General features: G+C 44.2%; 1 long non-coding RNA gene and 1 pseudogene across 1 annotated transcript; one reads left to right on the top strand and one right to left on the bottom strand.

The window, feature by feature from the left end:
• Positions 1 to 2,102: 2,102 nt before the first annotated feature.
• Positions 2,103 to 7,581, top strand: LOC112925874 (uncharacterized). Its single transcript, XR_003236222.2, has 3 exons — positions 2,103 to 2,294; positions 4,407 to 4,493; positions 5,132 to 7,581. It is a non-coding gene; the product is annotated as an uncharacterized lncRNA (long non-coding RNA).
• Positions 7,582 to 11,621: 4,040 nt separating this feature from the next.
• LOC112925906 (interstitial collagenase-like) lies at positions 11,622 to 16,690 on the bottom strand (annotated as a pseudogene).
• Between the last annotated feature and the right edge of the window lie 812 nt (positions 16,691 to 17,502).

Genomic DNA, 17,502 nt, shown 5'->3' with positions numbered 1-17,502 from the left:
GGCCGACATTGAGCTGGACCTTGGAGGGGAAATAGAATGTGGATATGCAGAGATGTGACAATGCATTCCTTGTATGCACAGGGAAGCTGCCCACCCCCAGGCTGTTCAAGCTGTCCTGAGTTCATGATCATGCCAACCATCCTTGGGGCACAACTTAATCATGCTGTGGCTTCCTCCACATTAGGTCTTTAGTGAGAAAATCTTTTTTTTACTGAATAAGAATGCCTTAACATTGGTCTAGCCTATGGAGATGACACATTGGTTTATGCACAAGGTTCATGACGGTACTTTCTCCTGAATGTAATATAAGTGATTTAGACAAGGATCCAAACCTGGTGGTGTCTGTGTAATGCTGTGTTAAATATAACCTGAATGAATGAAATGAATGAAAACAGAAGTACCATGTGCTCCAGTAATCCACTTCTGGGTATTGACCAACGGGGAACAACAAGACCACACTTGCAGACGTTTACTGCAGCATGGGTTTACTGCGAGGGCTGGAAGCCACCTGCACCCATCCAGAGGTGGTAAGGAAGATATGGAGTGTGCACAAGGATACTACAGAGCCACAACAAGAGTGAGACCTCGCTATTGTGACAACGTGGCTGGATGCGGAGGGCCTCGCATTAAGAGACGTCAGTCCAACAGAGAGAGGCGAACACCATGACTTCACTTTTGTGTAGAGTCGAAAAAATCAAAAAATCAAAACAAGCAAGACTCACATATGGAGGACGAGGGCTTGCCAGAGGTGAGGGGGCAAGGGAGCGATGAGATGGGTAAGGAGAGTAGGGCTATGAGCCTCGGTCATGAGGGCGGCCTGGGCACACAGACACTTTGCATGCTGACAGGTGGCACAGATTGCCTGAGGGGAGCGTGTGGCTGCGTCTGGACCTGTGGAACCCCCGTGCTATCCTCAGACACTGAAACTACAGGTCACCCGTGCTCCCGGAGCCCCAGCGAGGGGTGGAGAGGGACACATGGGTTTCCAGTGCCTGCAGCTTCTGTTTTCTTTATGCCTGGCTGCCACGTGCCCACTTGGTGTCCCTGTCTCACCCCTGCTGACGCCTGGAACCCAGCGGTCCCTCAGGCCCTCTCCCCTGTGAAAACCTCCTATAGGGAAAGGATCGACCTCCAGTCATTTAAACCTTAGTGTGAACTTGGGGGCTATTGGCCTTTTGAGTCAAGTTACTAGAGGGGGTAAAAAAAAAGCAAATGATGTATTAAAAATGAAGGCTTTGCTCCACAGAACAGGAATTTCGGATAAGGCAGGATCCGTTTCCCTAACGCCAAGCCCCTCTGGCAGCAACATTGTCCAATGATCTGAAGTGCTGCCCACAGCAAAGATGGCAAGTTGTGTTTTAATGTCTCAGTTTTGCTATTTAGGCTCAAAGAGATGAAACTAATTGCAAAATTTAGTCGGTTTTCTCTTTCATTAAAGAAAGAGGGGTTGGTGTTCAGCCAGCTGGGATGCACGTAGGTCACAGGGAAGCCGCCTGGACGCATCAACGTGTGCTGGGATCTGGGAGGAGGAGTCAGTTTGCTAATGGGGACCGGGACCCAGCAGAGGAGGCAGGGTGCCCTAAGCCCAGGGGCACGTGGCTCATCGGGTTCACGTGAACAAAGGCAGGATTCCTGTCCATGTGCATTTGTGAATGCTGGTGAGCAGGATGGAGGTTGACACACTGATCACATTAACAGGATCATTGTTGGGGTCATTTGTGTTGAAAGGGGCAAGAATACTGCACTTGGAATGATACTAACTCGGCTCAAGCTTTAATTCTTCCACTTCCTGCTTGTGCGACTTTTAGCAGCTCACCTGGGATGTTCTGAGCCTCATCCTCCCCTGCCGCCCCCCCCCGCCACGCGCCAGCACCTCCCTCCCTCGCTCGCTCAGCATCATCAGGTAGGTAGAGGACACAGGGTGGCAGAGAGCTGGTGTGGGCCTCCAGTATGGTGTCCTCCTGCGGGGAGGCCATTGTCTGTCCTGCGAGTGGAGTTAGTGTGGTAGGAAAGCTTTTCTTTTCCAGAAAGGGAAGTGTTCACAGTTAAGCCACTGGGTGATGAAATCGCTTCCATGCCATTTCCCTCTGTGCCCGGCGCTCAGTGCAACCGGACACACTTGGGTGAGTCAGACACCCCTGGGCAGAGCACCGGCGGTCACGGTAAAATCACAGCAGCAGCAGGGCTGGCCGTACGCTGTTGGGGGAACTGCACGTGTGTGCAAAGCGTCTGGACCAGGTCCCTTCGGCCCCACAGCAGCCCGAGGACTTCTGGTTATTATCTGCATCTTTAAGGTAATGAGAATAAGGTTTGTAGAGCCCATCAAACATACCCTCCTATCGATCCTTCTGGGTGTGCCCTTTGCTGGCTCAGGGAGGAAAAATTCAAAACAAGACCATGGCTCTGCGTCTTGGCTCTTCATCAGAATCTGGATTAAAGACAGATAAACGGGCTCCGCTCCAACCGCTGAGTCAGAATCTCTGAAAAAAAAAAAAAAAAAAAGAATCTCTGGAGTGGCGCCTGGGCCCACATGGTGCCAGCAGGACTGAGGGGCTCTGCTGCAAAAGATGGTGAACAGAGGACACAGGCCACAATGGTATAGGACAAGGAACAGTCTCATCCTCCCAGGGGAGCCCATGAAGCCTGCCTGGATGGACTGGCCTTGCAGGTGAATTCTGGACGATGATGGATTTGGCACAGAGATCGGGGTGAATGAGTGTGTGGGCATCCCCAAGGCTCTCACACGGAGCAGCAGGCAGGGCAGGGAGCTGGAGGCAGACAGAGGAGGGACGTCAGCACCATGAGCAGGGGACCCGGCAGCAGTCACTGAGTCAGTACAGCCGACCCTGGCCGCAGCATCTGGGGCAGAGCTGTGGGGAGGGGCGGGCAGGAGAACAGGGAGGGGGTCGGGGTCTGGGGGAGAGCTGGTCTTCACCGGCAGCCACAAGTCCTCCCCCACGACGAGGAGACCCAGCCGTCCTTGCGTGAGTCGGATGGGGAAGACAGGAGGACCGAGGCAGCACGGGCCGTCTGCGGGGGCAGCCCCCGCGTCGCACACCTGCCGACCAAGTGGGGGCTCTTGTCCTATGGGTGGAGCAGGTCCAGCAGGCAGATGAGGCCAGAGGAGCAGGTGTGGCGGCCCCAGCGTGGGCGGGCAGGAGTGGACGGGGTGGGGGGGGGCACGGGCAGGGCAGGAGAAGCGTCTGTGACCGCAGTGTCCCCTGCTGCAAGCTGTCGGAGGCTCCCGGGCTGGGCTCCCGGGCGGACACGCCCACAGGCCATCCCCAGGCCCCGGGAGCTGCGGGGCTGCAGCTGCGCAGGACGCGGCCACGCCAGGCCAGGAGAGGGCGCCCCGAGTCCACCTGGGCAGGTGTGCGGGCCGCGGCTGCGGACAGAGGCAGAACCCTCGGCCACTAGCTCCTTCAGTAGGGAAGGCCAGAAGGACGCCGGGGATTGAACGGGCGGCACATCACGGACCCAGCCAGAGCTCATTAAAGTGTGGTTTGCTGTAGGCGAAACCGCTGGGTGGGAAACTTCACCCAGTGGTCACAGTTTGGTCCTGCAGTCACTGAAGAGCATCTTCTTAATGTCAGGCTGCGGTCGCGGCCTTAGAAGGTCCCTGGCAGGCCCTCTGTGGTTGAACGCGCTTGACGCACTTGCCCTACAGCAGCTGGGACCACTCTGGGAGGCCACGAGATGGTGCACCAGTGTGTCCAGCTTTCTCCCTGGAGAGCAGCTTCTCAACGAGTTTGGGGGATGATGGGTTGCAGGTGGACCTCATAGGCTGGGGGAGGATGCTTCCCAAAGTCTGGACGCGTCACAGTTTGCGGAGGAAATGGCAGAAAAAAAAGCTCTGTTAGGTGACAGTTGAAGACGTGCTCAGTACCTACATCAACTGTGAAGAGGCCCAGGAGCACCTGCAAGAGGCTGGTGTTTGTGCAGAGGCCTGAAGGAGCAGGCTGGGAAACAGCAGCGGCCGTTGCCAGGACAACAGGCCTCCTGCTTGCGTTCTGGCTCCTCCACCGTGTGTGCTGGACACTGAGCATATCCAGACAGTGGCCTCAAAGGACCTTTCTGCTCAGGCCCGTGTCTTTCCCGTGTCTCTATGCCTGGCATCCTCCTGGCTTTCCCTTGCCCCTGTGGAGCAGGCCCTATCTTGAGGCCCCTGCCCTGGCCATGTACTTTTCCTGAGCTGTTCAGGGGTGCTGCTCCCCCAAGCCTTCCCTGTGGGACATCTGCTCAGTGAATGCGAACCTGACTACTGGCCATGCTAGAGATCACTAGCACCCCTCTCCACTGCCCTGCATGCCCCTCATCCTATGTGCTGTTCCCCCGTAATGTTTGTCATCTTCCCACATACTCTATTTTTAATATGTGTTTACTCTTTATCCGTCTCCCATGAACAGAAGTGTGAACCCCACGAAAATAGCTCTCACTACTTTGCCAAGGAATCCAAAATACCTAAAACAGAGTGTCCACATCATTGGCGATCAGTAAGTACTTTTTCACTTAATACAATACAAACTGGGATCCCTGGGTGGCGCAGCGGTTTGGCGCCTGCCTTTGGCCCAGGGCGCGATCCTGGAGACCCGGGATCGAATCCCACGTCGGGCTCCCGGTGCATGGAGCCTGCTTCTCCCTCTGCCTGTGTCTCTGCCTCTCTCTCTATCTCTCTGTGACTATCATAAATAAATAAAAATTAAAAAAAAAAAATTTTAATACAATACAAACTACTTAATATCATGACATTCGACTATGTGGAAAATCCAGGCAATAAAACATGTGTATGATATATTTTTATATTTAGAGAAAAAAACATAAGCATTAAAATATCAGAGGTTTATGACCCAAAATGTTAATGGTGCTTATTGTTGGGTGCTAAGATTACAAATGATTTCTGCTTTATTTTTAGAATGCCTAGGGCTTTTTAAATTTTCTTCCAATTTTCCTTTCTCCCTTTCCTTCTCCATCCTTTTCCATTTGTAGTATTTTCCTTGTTTTTTTTTTTTTCTAACTCAGATATTCATTTTGTTAATCACAGTCATCAATTCAGGATAAACTATCCTCATTAGTCTATACATGACTCCTTTTGTTATTTTTATCACTGTTTTCCTCTTTCCTCAAATCACAGCTAAAAGACCTTCCCCTGTACGATGGAGTATTACTCAGCCACAAAAAAGAATGAAATCTTGCCATTTGTGAGGATGTGGATGGAACTAGAGGGTATTGTGCTAAGTGAAATAAGTCATTTAAAGAAGGACAAATACCATATGATTTCACTCATATGTGGAATATGGCGGAAAAAACAATCTAAGAAAGAACGAGATAAAGAAAAAGCCAGACTCTGAATTATAAAGAACACACTGAGGTCACCAAAGAGGAGGTGGGGGGCGGGGAGGGAAACAGGTCATGGGGATGAAGGACGCACCTGTTGTGATGAGCATTGGGTGTTGTAGGGAAGTGTTGAGTCACTGTATTGTACACCTATCACACTATATGCTAACTCATTGGAATTTAAATAAAAACTTAAAAAAAACTGAACACAAAACAAAAAACCAATATCTAATGTATTTAATACATATTTCCTTCTACTTTTCTTTCCAAATGTTCATTTAAATTTTCATGTATTTCTTGAAAAGTATATAGGATTATTTCTATATAAACTTTATATTTTCATAAATGGCCTTGGATTTCATGTTTCATTCTGTGTCTTACTCTTTGGTTAATACTTTTGCTTTGAGTCAGTTCCTGTTGCTCTAAGGCTTCCCAGAGTCCCACCTCTCACTGCTGCATGACGTTCTGATCACATACGTATGTGTTTCATGTCCTGTTTGTCAGTTCCCAACCTAGGGCCATCCAGGCTGCCGCTTGCTCCTGGTTGTTGCCAACGATGCTTTAATGGTGCACCAGTCTCCTGCGCACCGTGGTCCGAATTAACACCCAGGAGTGGAATTACTGGGATTCAGGCAGAGGCATTCTTACAGTGCAGATGGATGGTGCTTCACCATGGTTGTACCAGTGAACTCTCCCACCAGCTGTGAATGAATGTTCATTTTCCCCATGTTTTTATCAGCACTTAATGTTATCAAAACTTCTAAGTTCTGCCATTTTGATGGGTAGGAATTTATATCTTGTTTTCTTTAATTAATATTTCTCTGATTGATATTAGACTGGATATGTCTTTATATGCTCTTGGCTACCCAGGTATAAATTTTTAAATTTTGATGTAGTCAAACCTATCAGCTCTACCCTGAATGGCTTCTGCTTTTTTGGTGCTGAGATATTCTTTCCCATGTTAAGGTGGCAAAAATATTCTACTCTTTTTTTTCAATTATTTTTATGGTTTTGTCTTTCACATTGAGATCTTAAATCCATTCAAAGTTTAATTTTGTACTCGGTTTATAGCAGAGAGGATAGGGAAAATTATTCTATGATTATAAGCCCTGAATTATAACTTAATGTGCCCTAAAGCAATAAAAGTTTATGTCTTGCTCATGCCACATGTTTATATTGTTGGATGGAGGGTCTCTTTTATTTATTGAGCTATCTACTATTTTTCTGTTTTTACCAGATTATTTCCTACATATATCATAGATTTTGCTGTAGCTGTTAGTATTTTATTTTCAATATTTTATCTACTTGTTTATTGTGATTGTATAGGAATATAAATGATTTTGATATGTTGATGTTATATTTGGAGATACTGAAGTGTCCATCTTGTCTGAAGAGTTTTGTTTCTACTGGGCTTTTCTGTATAAGTGATCGAATTAGCTACAAATAATGGTATTTTGAACTTCCCTTTTGACCTTTATATGTGATGTTATTTAAAATTTTTCCCATTAGTTTTCTTGTCCTGATTTTTGGCCAGACCTCCAGGACTCTGTTGAAAAAGTATCACTGATGCAGGCAGACTTCTCCTATTTGTAGTATTAATAGGACCATGACTATAGTTCCTCCCTGTGTGTTATGTGATGACAATAGAATATAGTGTTTTCTCTGAAAGAGTTTAAGCAAGACTGGGTTGATCTATTCCTTGAAATGGAACTTTTAACAAAACAAATGAATAAAACTATTTGGGCTGGTGTTTGTGGGGAGATTTGTAAACTACTATTTTTAATTGTTTTAGTGGTTATATAATGATTAAGACTTCCTTTTTCTGCTAGTTTCTATTTCATTTATATATTTTTGAGATACTGTATACAGTGAAGTGTACAATCCTAAGTGCATAATCCAGTGAACTTTACAAACATACATGCCCATGTAACCCACGCCTGATGAAGAACTAGAATGTTTCCATCGCCCTAGAAAGTTCTCTATGCTCTTTCTCACTCAGTCTTAATCCTTCCTCAGAGCCAACTGCTGTTCTGATGTATTTCCCTTTAAACTATTTTCCTAGTCATGAAGTTCATATACACAGAAGCAAGAGGATGTACTCTTTTGTGTGGAATAATGGTTTTCAGATTAATCTATGCTATTGTGTGTACTAGTAGATCATTCACTGTCATTTTTCTATAGTATTGTATTATATGAAGGTACTGTTTGCAGAATAGGCTACCATGCATAAAGAACCTTCTTAAACAAGCTTCTTGTGTGTTTGTGTTTGAATTTATTCCAGAAAAATATGCAGAAGAGGTCATAGGGTAGGTAAATATTGAACTTTGTGAACAACTTCTATATGGTAGGAGACGTATAAGCGTTCCAGCTCCTCGTTTGGTGTTGTCAGTCATTAATATGAATATGTTTAGTGGTATTATAGAAATACCTTATATGAATTTTCTTTTCTTGATAACTAATGATGTTAAGTACTTTTTTCATGTGTTTATTGGCCATTTATGTCTTCTTTTTAAAGATTTTATTTATTTATTCATGAGAGACACGGAGAGAGAGGCAGAGACCCAGGCAGAGGGAGAAGCAGGCTCCCTGCAGGGAGCCTGATGTGGGACTCGATCCCAGGACCCCGGGATCATGCCCTGAGCCAAAGGCAGATGCTCAACCACTGAGCCCCCCAGGCACCCCTATATATCTTTATGACTAGTTTGATTAAGTCTTCTGTGTATTTTTAACTGGATAATTTGTCATGTTATTATTGATTTGCAGGAACTTTTTATATATACTGGGTCAAGTCCTTTGTCAGACATATGTATTACAAATACATATTTTCCCTGTGATCTCATATTTCCATGGAACTGTCACTTTCCCTGGCCTCTGTAAATGGGTTAAGTCCTGGGTCCTGGTTTGTTCTCCGTGAGATGGATCAACATAGAATGGAAGCAGCTTTGGGCAGGATGTTTGGTGAGAAAGTCTGCACAAACTGCTCTCATTTCTTATGTCCATCAGTGGGTCCTCCCTGTCAGGAACCACTCAGAAATTCTTTCTCAGGCTCTGAGCATTTCTGGGGGCTGCTGCTATGTCTGATTTTCTGGTCTGTGCTCAGGAGAATGGAAGTATAGAAGCATTCAGGAGCTGGTCAACATGACTTCCCAGTTTTGCTGGCATCCTGCATCACTTCTATATTAATTTATTACTTTTTTTGAGCACCTACTTGTTTCTTGAATTATATAAGTAAGTCAGAAAAACAATAACAAAAGTCGAACCAAAACTAACAATGGCCCCTGTTCTCATGGAGCATCCACTAAGAGGCAGACAGGCAGTGAGCAGTAGAGGGAATGAGAGGTTACAGACAATGCAGAAGATGTTAGGGGATCAGGGATAATTGCAGTGTTGTGTAGGACAACCGAGAGTATGTTTATGTATGTGGGGAGGGCAGGCATACATGGTAATAGTAAAAGAGGAAGCCAGTGAAGGTCTCACTGAGAAGGACGTTTGAGCATCGCTGGAGAAGAGGGATGGGACTTAACCATGCAAACATCTGAGGGAGACTCAGTGAAAAGGCCCCAAGGTCCGAATACTCCTCACGTGTTTGAAAACCAGCACAGAAGTTGGCACAGCCGGAATGAAGCCACAAGAGGGGAGAATCCTAGGGAATGAGGTACAAAGGGAGCAGAGCTTGTAGCACCTTGTAGGGACCTGAGCTTCTGTTGTCTTCGACGTAGGGTTACCACCCTGATCTTATCTGTTGTCTCTTGTGGTCCTGCTGCCTTTCAGGCTGGCCATGCAGACACCAGATCCACAGCCTTGCGTGAGAGCGAAGGGGATACCAGCAGAACGTGATTCCCAGAGCCTGCCCCACTTAGGGGAAGCTGGGCCTCCCCCGTGCCAGCTGGGTCTGTCTGCTCACTCAGGTTTTCTCCCCGTTTGTGTCTGGCTCTAGGATGCCTAACCTCCCCTTACTTCATGGCGCTGGTTCATGGGAAGGAACTCACAGCTGGGTGGCATCTTGCCCAGAATTTCTGAGTGTGTGTTTATTATCACAGTAAACAGAAAAACAAATGGTACTCAACAACAAACATTATACAAATCATTCACTATAAAATCAAGATATTCTTAACCTCCACCAGAAAACCTATGAGAAAGAATTTGTATGAGCAAAAAAGATACTTTGCATAGTATTGATTCTTTTTCAGCAGCAATAGTGAGACTCTGCAAATTTATACATGCATAATGTAACTTGAAGCCCACCCCAGGAATTCTGTATGGAAACTCCCTGGGAAACAAGACCCAGCACCCTAATACTCAGGGATAATCCCCTAACTTTATGATGTTAGCTAGGAAAATAGCTGAGAAGTCTTTATCCAGTGCTCCTGCCACAACCCCTACAGCCAAAGCTCAATAAATCTCTTCTGTTATCATTATATTTTAAAAGCTGCTCATTTTAATTTATTTTTAAAGTTTTTTCAAGTAAGCTCTGTGCCCAACTTGGAGCTTGAACTCACAACCCTGATACCATGAGTCATGTGCTCTACCAGATGAGCCCCCTGGGTTCTACAATCCCTCCCATCATTTGACTTAAAGGCTTAGATTGAAATCCAAACAAGAGAGGAGGGTCAATAGCAGCCCCTTTCCCTCATGTAATGCATATGCCATGCGAAGTACTTGAAATGTTGTACATCCTATCTTCCCACTGACTTGCATAGTGAATTTGTTCAACCTAGAGACATAACTACTGAGAATGTGGTTATTATGAGAAGCATAATCACTTAGAATATCATAGAATAGTAACAAAAGCTTTTCTCTAGGTAAACCTAAGGACGAACTATGACCGTGAGGTCCTCAGTGATGACTCAAAGCTAAATTGTGGAAGTTCCTAAAGAGGTACAGTCTTGCTAACACAGACTTTCTTCAGATGGAGGTTAAACAAGCTTGTACTCATATGTCTGTTGCTCAGTGTTGCCAAGAGATGAAAATAAAATAGGAAAGTATCTGTGTCCTCAGAAAAGCATCTCTCCCAGGTTGATTAGAAGTATTTTTTTTCTTTTCTCCTTTGTGATAGTCAATCATCATTTATTTCTACATTTGAACCAGCTGTTGGTTTTCAAGAGGGTCAAAATTTGTTTCTTTTTAGGATAAAATTTGTATTGCCTTTTTCCATGAAAGAAATAGAAAAATCCTAGAAATAAAATGAGAGATAGTGATTATGTTAGACAAATAAACAATGATTTTACACATGGACTCTTGAAAAAATATACATTTTTACATATGCAATTCGCTCTCAGATCTAAGGAACAGTCCATGTGTCATTTCTATGGCAGCAAAATGGAGAAACTGGATGGCCTTTACCTCCCTCTTGGAAGAGAGCATCAACTTTTTTGCCAATTCTAGGAAACCCATGAGCTATCCCTTTGGGAAAACCTGTATCCATAGACCATGTGTTTTCATCACACCTTGTAAAAAAATTAATAGGAAAATCAGAATGTGTGATTAATATAATAACAATAAATCACACTCAACACTAAGTGTGAAGTCACTGTTCTGAGTGGTTTGCATGTACTGATTCATTCAATCTTTGCTATAAATCTGAGAGATAGGGTCTACCTTTATTTTCATTTTGTAGAAAACCAATGACTGCTTTAAACAGTTATGAGTAGATACATTGCTGGTATGAAAATAATGGGAGCTTTTAACTGGAGGGTCCCAGTTCAACAGGGTTATGGGAGACTGGAACCGAGTAGACCATCCCCAGAGTGACATCAATTCTAAAAATATGATTCAAATTCTGACTCCACTGTCTGCCCTATCTGCCCACTGTGGGGAAGAAATTTCCCTTTGGATGCTTCTGCTTTTTATCTCCCTTTTAAATGCCATCCTATAAATCCCTGTCTTCCAAGGACAGGTGTAGTGTGATGATAACAGGTAGGAAACTAGTGGATGCTCGCTCTGGCACCATTCACCAAGGGAGGTTGGAGGTTCCACACAGTTTGAGAATAATTTCATAGATTTTATTTACTTAGAGAGAGAGAGAAAAAGAGAGAGAAAGAGAGAGAAAAGGAGAGAGAAATAGGGAGAGAGAGTATGAGCAGGGGGTGGGGAGAGGCAGAGGGAGAGGAAGAAGCAGATTCCTGGCTGAGCAGGGAGCCTGACGATGTGGCACTGGACCCTAGGACCCTGAGATCATGACCTGAGACACCCAGGTGCCGCAAGAATTTCCAAAAATTCAATTGGAATTTTAAAAGGCAACTCTCCTTCCACGGAGTGATCTGACTCTGACTTCCAAGGGTCTGTAGTTACCTCCAATACTCATTGGCAACAAAGAAGTACGTTTTCCTAGTATCATCCTCATGAACAGCAGCGTTGATTTTCTTTACCCTCTGCGGGAAGCCCAAGGAGTAGTGGATGTCCCTGGGATATCCTTGCAGCATCTGCTCCCCGTTAAAGGCCCAATATTTACTATCTGTCAACCAAAGAACCAATAGAAAACTTAGCCTGGGACTCTGGAGGACAGTAGGCAGGCTTCCCTCCGGACTTGCATTCATGAGAGGTGGGTGGAGAGTTTTATTGTCATGTGGAGAGCCCCAGAGCTGGGCACCTCTCCAGAATGGCTCCCTTCCCCAGCTGCGCAGGGAGTGTGTGGGGGTCCATGTGGTGCTGCAGGGGCAGCCAGGCCACACACACAGGTGAGGAGTAGTTCCTCTCACTGGACAACACCTCTCAGGTCTTGTCTGGCCTGGGTTCTTGTTTGCGGAGCTCCTCCAGCATGTTGATTCATCTTTACATCATGAAGCTATGGTATCTACATAACTTCATGTCACTCACCAAAAATCTCACAAAAAGGCAGTTTAAGACATCATGTGTATAGAAATTCCCCTGATTTTCACTGTATATATGTTAGATCTGTTTCGAGATTCTTGACTTATTTGATCGGCCCAGTTAATTTTCAACCAAAGAACCCGATGAAAAATGTAACTCATAGAAAAATTGATCAAAAAAACCCAGAAGCTATACCTTAAAAAAAAAAAGACTTGATCTCTGTTAACATCCCCATAAGCAGTGCCAACTGCATTTAACAGTGATTCCCAGAAGTCGGAGATGACACTGCGTTCTGCTATTTTGTAGGAGGCACTTGTGCATAGGAAGAACCTGATTTAAAAGAAAGGGAAATATCTTGGTTGCAGCAAAGCTGTGGTTGATTTCCAGCATTCCTTCTCCCTGGACACGAGTCTAACACTCACAGAAGGGCTGCATCTGATATTCGGGGTCCTTTACCTACAAGGTAGTTCATCTCACAGAAATCCTCGATGGAAGCAAGCAAGGATAACGGAGGTGTAAGAGACTGCTCCAACCAGACTCTTCCATTTCAGGGGTTTTCAGAGCGTTTCTAAGACCACAGAGACCAAATGGAAGCCTATAGCAAGCCACCAGCCTTGGGAAGGACCAGAGGGCATATGTACGGGGCAAGGGTCCTCCTTGTCAACCCCTTAGCAGACACTGTCCATGCCACATCCCTTGCCCCCACCGTCAAAGTCTCCTGCAGCTTTGGCACACAGTCCCCGTAGACAGCTCTCAGCCACTGAGCTCGCCCGCCTCAGGAGCACACTGAGCCGGGTGTTCCTTCCTGGGCAATAGCCTACATCACCCTAGGCATAGTGTAGACATCTGCTTTGAGCAGTGGTGTTCAGAAAGATCTGATTTGTTCTAACTCACTGATGTTTCTCATCCTAGACATGAGATGTGAAAGGAATTGGAAGACCAATTATTGCTCCACTACTGACAAGTCTCTATTCTTCAAAAAGGAAAATCCTTTCTGCCTAACTCACATATTTGTATGTATGCTAGTGGTAGGGTGGGGGCCGTACGATGCTTTTTACTCCATGAACTTTCTAGTGAATGAATGACTTATCTGTGATACAAATATTTTCATTCCTTTTTAAAAGTAATTTCTACACCCAATGTGGGGCTTAAACTCATGGCTTTGAGATTGAGAGTCACATGTTCTTTCAGCTGAGCCAACGTTTATCTGTGATAAAAACTTTTGTAGAATAAATCATTTAATGCAACTGTGCTATTAATTAAAATTACAAATTAAAAATATATTACTAAAGAAACATATAGAAAATTCAACAAAATATCAGAACACCTTAAAAACATAAGTCAGTGTTCATGGTAATTTCTTTTTTTTTTTAACCTGTTTTTAAAGTAGTATAATTCTCCACAAATTTTGGCTATAGCATCAAATGTTAACTTGCTATCACAGGCTTGTGGTACTTGTGGTTGTCTTGGCTGGATGGGATTTTTGGAATGTACTAAAGCATAAATAAAGGTTCTGAAGTCAAGAGAAGTTGGTAATGATGTTAACACAAAAGCACATAGAATGAAGTCTCTTTTTAAAAGGATACAGCTAGTAGCTCTTTATCGGAAACCCACATAGAGACCCTGAATCACTGGTCTAAGGTGCTTTCCTTTGTGCTCACTCACTATAGAGTGCCGAGGGGCATCAATGTCCTTCTGAGACAGTAGGACATCTCCAAAGTAGATGTATCTGGGGAACATCAAGAACCAATGTCATTATCATGCAACAGTCTAAGGGAATGGCCCACTTCATGTGCTGCAACAAGATACAAGTTGGAGTCTTAAAAGACAAACAAAACAAGTTTGCAATTACTGGAATACAGTTTTGAGGAGCCCAAGAAGGAAATATAAGTATCAAAACTACAGATGCTTTACTGTTGACTTTGTGCAACTGTGGTATGCTTTTGGTGGTCTGTCTGCATGGGGTGTATATGTGTGTGTATGTTTAATCAAAGACACGAGAGGGCCTTCATAATTCTAGTTAGGCTAATTAAAGTATGAATCTCTGAGATTGGGCTATATAATTCTTGGATGAAGTCAGCCAACAAAGAAAAATCCCCTTGATCAATAAATATCAGAGCATAAGGTAGAAAGTATTATATTCTGGAGGAATAATAGTATTCTATTAACATTTTATTATTTTTTCCTGCTCACAAATATTATATTATGTCCAGTTGTGCAAATGTAGATAATATAGGAAAGTATCCAGAAAAATTCCTCAAGTACACTTTACCAAAAATAACCATTTTAAAATTTTAGTGTGTAATTATATATTCAACGATATGATTTAAAACATCCTAGCAAAAATAGAGCTACCCTACAACCCAGCAATTGCACTACTGGGTATTTGCCCCAAAGATACTGACGTAGTGAAATTCCAGGTCACCTGCATCCCAATGTTCACAGCAGCAATGTCCACAATAGCCAAACTGTGGAAGGAGCCACAATGTCCTTCAACAGATGAATGGATAAAGAAGATGTGGTCTATATATACAATGGAATATTACTCAGCCATCAGAAAGGACGAATACACTCCATTTGCTTCCACATGGATGAAACTGGAGGGTATTATGCTGAGTGAAGTAAGTCAATTGGAGAAGGACAATCATCATATTGTTTCACTCATATGGGGAATATAAGAGATAGTGAAAGGGACTATAAGGAAAAGGAGGGGAACTGAGTAGGAAAAATTAGAGAGGGAGACAAAGCATGAGAGACTCCTAACTCTGGGAAATGAACAAAGGGTTGCAGAAGGGGAGTTGGGTGGGGGGTTGGGGTAACTGGGTGACAGGCACTTGAGGAGGGCACTTGAGGGAATGAGCATGGGGTGTTATAATAGATGTTGACAAATTGAATTTAAATCTTAAAAAATGTAAAAATAAATAAACAAATAAAACATGGTAGCAGCATTTTTAGAGTAACATATTTTATTGGTAAAAATTACTTGCAGAAATAATATTCCCTTACATTTTTAAATAAATGGACACAAAGGAGTTACCATTACCTTTCTAAACAATTATAGTTTTAATAAAAACTTATGTTTATTAAGGCTGATCACAACATTGGCTCATTTTACTAAAGCGTCCTTTCAGATAAAACTTCGACCCATGAAAGGGAAAAATTGGAGGAATTTGTGGACTCACTTCTGAAATCATTGGTACATGTTTTTCCTTATCAAAATGAACATCTCCTCCAATGTCTCTTGGTGGGAAAGCATGAGGGAGATGGTTTTGAAATCCACTTAAGGGGGAGTTGTCTCTGTGATCTGTGACAAACAGCAAGGCAAAGACAAATCCCCATTTCTACGTAGCTTCCCCAGGAGGTGCGAGGACAGTTGCAAGGAGCCCAAAGGCCTTCTTCATCCAAGAGGCCTCCCTTTGGCCCATAAAATCAACAGCCCGTTAGGAACACTCTGTCCTTGGTGCAGCTGAGCAGGTCTGGGAGCAGCGGTGACATTCAGGTGACGTTTAGGATGGTTTTAGGAGACAGGAAGAGCTTACCTCCCCAGACCAAGGAAATCATTATGTCCACTAGACCGTCAAAGACCTTGGTGAAGGTCAGGGGAGAGGCGTTACTCCAGAGCTGAAAGGCTTTCTCTATGGCACGTCTACCTCTGCTCTCGGCAAATCTGGTGTGTAATTTTCAATCCTTAAAAATCAAAGAACACAGAGACACATGGGACCTCATGGCTCACGGCTCTGATGGGAAATAGCATCTCCATCTGCCGCTCAGTCTGCTTACCTGTAGGTCAGATGTGTGTGGTCCCATTGGCTCCCATCAGTGAGGACGTACTGAGCCACATCGGGCACCCCACATCTGGGCTGCTTCATCAGATTCAGGGTGTCCGTGTTGACCTTTCCAGTCACCTTCAGCCCAAAGAACGCCTGCATTTGCTTCAGCTTCTCAGCCTCTAAGCCTGTCGTTCCTCTGCCTCACAGATTTGTTGGTTCCAGTCTTTAAGTTGTAGTACTTCTGTAGGTAGTTCTGATAAAGAAAAAGATATTGAAACACAGGATGTGAAATCCTTCTTATTTTTTCCTGAAAATCTTTAGGAATTCACTGTGGTGATAGAGAAATTCTTTTGTCTTGAAGATTTAGTACAAAGGAAAAAAAACCTGTCTGCAAAGGGAGTGATTTCATAGGCTTACTGTTGGCGTGGTGGCAAAGTCTAGCTTTGCTGGGCGTCGGTGTGAAGGTAGTCAGGACACTCTCTCTACCTCCATCTTCTGAAGGAAAGTCTATAGACAGGTAAGTAGATTTTTTTTTTTTTTTTAATGAAGGGATCTGTTTCAGACAAAGTACTGACCCTAGAATGCATCCCACACTTGCTTGAGCTTCTACTCCTTGACCTTGGAAAAATGAGAATGTAATGCTCCTGTGTTGGTGGCATGTGAAAATCAGCATTAACCTGGACCATCTCCATATCCTGCCCCTGTGTCCCTAAAGTCCGTGGGAAGCTAGGGGACCCTATGTCCCAAAGCAGCAGCAGCAGCAGAAGGCTGGACATGCTGAGCTTCATTTTTCTTCTCTGCCCAGGGCGTCCTGTGGCTCCCTCCCTCTTGCTGCTCCAGGGTTTCGGCTGTAGTCTTTATGTAGGGTCCTGGCAGCCCCAGAAAAACAAAGGCTATCTGATTCACCTCTGACAAGAGGACTCACATCCTCTTTATTTGCAACATGTGGCCTCAACTTTCAAAAACTGTAATATAAGGTAGATTAATCTTTAATCTTTTTGTCTTCGCAATCTTATGATTGTGATCAAACAGGACATCAACAAAGAGATACACCTCATCCTTCACAATTGTCTTCTATTAATTCTGTGATATCTTAAGAAAGACCCTTACTATTTACACTATAATGTACAACTTACAGAGCAGTCCATGGACTTTTATTTTTTTAAGATTTTATTTATTTATTTATTTATTTATTTATTTATTTAAGAGAGAGAGAGAGAAAAAATAAGCAGGGCAGAGGGGAAGAGAGAGATGCAGACTCCGCCCTGAGCAGGGAGCCCGATGTGGGGCTAGATCCAAAGACCCTGAAATCATGACCTGAGCTGAACCCAAAAGTCAGATGCTCAACCAACTGGGCCACCTAGGCACCTGTCCTTCTGCCTTTAAGCTTCTTGATATAATTTGTTTTTATAGCAATCATGCACTGCCTAAATCACAAATCAGCTTGAAGTGACATTGTTGATGAGAAAGCTGATTACATAGGGTGGATGTTAGCATCTCTCGATTTCAATCCCACTTTGCCTGTTCCTGGGCCACAGATGGACAGCTGTGAGGAGGTCCCAGGTAGAGCCGTGTCTGCAAGTCCCTT

This window comes from Vulpes vulpes, chromosome 12, assembly GCF_048418805.1.
Source record: "Vulpes vulpes isolate BD-2025 chromosome 12, VulVul3, whole genome shotgun sequence".
Lineage (NCBI taxonomy): Eukaryota > Metazoa > Chordata > Mammalia > Carnivora > Canidae > Vulpes > Vulpes vulpes.
Note: the sequence above shows the minus strand (reverse complement) of the source record. Positions and strands in the feature narration are given on the sequence as shown.